The sequence below is a fragment of the Mustelus asterias genome, unplaced genomic scaffold, assembly GCF_964213995.1.
Source record: "Mustelus asterias unplaced genomic scaffold, sMusAst1.hap1.1 HAP1_SCAFFOLD_1282, whole genome shotgun sequence".
NCBI classification, from domain to species: domain Eukaryota; kingdom Metazoa; phylum Chordata; class Chondrichthyes; order Carcharhiniformes; family Triakidae; genus Mustelus; species Mustelus asterias.
This window is the reverse complement of record NW_027591227.1, coordinates 20,001-22,500: the sequence shown is the minus strand read 5'-3', so window position 1 is coordinate 22,500 and position 2,500 is coordinate 20,001. Positions and strand designations below refer to the sequence as shown.

Sequence of the window (2,500 nt, the reverse complement as noted above, 5' to 3'; positions counted from 1 at the left end):
GACTACCACAATTATCCTCAAACCGGATAGTTACGTCAACTACAGCCACCCGCTTATCTATATCTCTCCTAAATACAATATCCGGCTTCCACAGGGAACCATCCTTAGCAGTAAGCCTTGGCTCTACATAGGATGTCCACCCGTATTTTCCCACAAATTTATGTAACTGATCTAATATTTTGTTGTGACGTTTAATCCTACTGTTCTTAACGAATGGGCAAAAACCGGAAATATGTCCTAAAGTTTCGGTCCCTACCTCACACCTTCGACAGGTCTTATTAGTAAGGGGTTTACCTCTTGTTAAGGTTACCCGAGTGGGATATAAGTTACATCTCACTAATATATTGTTAATAAATTTGTTGGATTTAAGCTGAAATACAGCCTTAACCCAGCAATTAGATATTTTGTCGTTCCTATAATAATGTATTCCTATACCCTGGCATTGCAGCCGACTCCACTTATCGAATTCCCAATCTCTCCATCCAATATATTTATTTAATGGTTTCTTAGGCCCTACCTCCTCATTCCTAAACAATGGCATTGCCGCCCTAATCATCTCTATTGAATCATTAGTGTCCCCATTATCCTCACTAACCTCAGGCATAAAATCCTCAATCTCCCGAAGGACATTAAGAGATCTCAACTCCTGAATATTATCATTAATATTTGACTCGCTATATTGAAAAGAGGCACGGATAACTCGATCCGTGGACATCGACAATGACTCCCATTTACGAATAATTGCTGATGGGATTTGGACCTCAAGTTTAGGGATCCCCAGACCTCCATTCCTCATACGGGAATAGAGGACCCCATCAGTTATATGGGGGGGGAGATGTAAAAATTGTTTCACTGCATTTCTGATCACTAGATCTAATTTAACAAGGGTGTTTTGTGACACCTCTGAAAGAATTAGATGAAAATATAGTCTCGGAATAACATACACGGTTAGCAGCTCAACGCGCTGTCTAGGCCGAAGAGCTGCATCCCGCAAACTAACAACCCAACTTTTTAATTTATCTTCCCAAGCGCTTTCCTCAACGCCTACCCACGGGTCTATCCGAGCACCCAAATATTTCTCGGTTTCGCCTGGGGGGATATAGTTAATTATCTCTTTCCTAACCTGCCAATTTTTACAGTGATTATACAGGAACGTCTTATTTTTATGGGTAAAATGGAAACCCTTAGTCTTATTAATATTAATGGACAATCCTGTAAGATCACAGAAAGATTGTAAAATTTTCAAATTCCGTGCCATCCCTACATAAGAATCACTCAGCAGAGCAATATCATCTGCAAAAGCTAAGGCCGAACAATTTATTTTTGCTCCATCCAGGGTCATAAGAACCCCAGACTCGGCTTCTTCGAGACTACAGATTAATGGGTCCATCGCAATATTAAATAAAATAGGTGATAGTGAATCTCCCTGTTTTACACCCCTTTCTATATTTATGGAAGCGGTCTTGGACTTATTGCCCTCGATCACTGTTGTATTGCCCGTGTAAAGATCTCGGATGAGATCCACAAAGGCTTGTGGAAGTTTAACGCGTTCTAACGCCTTAATAAGTAGTTTATGCCCTATTGAATCGAATGCCTTCGCCAGATCGACGAAGACCACGGCCAAGTTTTTACGGTTTTTCTTGGCACCCTTAATAATATTCTGCAACACAGCAATATTTTCGTTGCAGCCGGGTGTTGCTGCCAAAAACCCCTTCTGTCGTGGGTTAATATCTACAGTATTACTTAACCTCTTAGCCATGATCTTCGTGAAAAGACGGAGTAACATAGGACCAATAGTGATCGGACGCCAATTGTCGATGTCTTTTAACCGTTCTCTATCCTCACATTTAGGAATCAAGACAGTTCTACTCTGTTTCAAACAATCCGGGATTATTCCTGATGTCAACCAAAGATTAAAAAGGCGAGGGATCCTATTTTCATCGGCCTCATTAATATCTCGGATGTCCTCTATTTTCTGTCCATCCGGACCAGGAGCACTATCCTCTTTAATTCCCTTTATTGCTAGGGAGACCTCTTCACCTTTAATTGGCATCATTAATTCCCCCGGATCCACTTTACCTTTATATTTAGCAAATTTATTTATATTCGATTTATTATTACTATTGGAGAGTTTTCCACGAAAACTTTCCTCCAACTCTGTTATAGATAATGGGCAGGATACTGCTGTGGGTGCCCCCATAATCTGTCTAGCCAATTGACGTCTATTGTTTTTATACAACAATTGAGTGTCTCTAAATTTTGATTTCCGTTTTGCCCATCGTTTTTTAGCTCCACTATTTACATCATTTTTAGGATATTTATCTGCCTTCCTAACCTTAACAAACCCGACCTTTTTCTGTTTAGATTTCTCTCCCTTCATAAAGAAACTAGTAATACCCTCTATCAAATTTATTCCCCGACCTTTACTATCTAAATCCTTTCTATTCTTTAACAGAGTCTCAGCTTGTGTAAGCTGGTCATCTATTTCCCTATGTTTAGG

General features: G+C 39.9%; 1 pseudogene; it reads right to left on the bottom strand.

Moving 5' to 3' along the window:
* LOC144488087 (28S ribosomal RNA) overlaps positions 1–2,500 on the bottom strand; it is an 8,839-nt pseudogene that overhangs the window by 2,358 nt on the left and 3,981 nt on the right.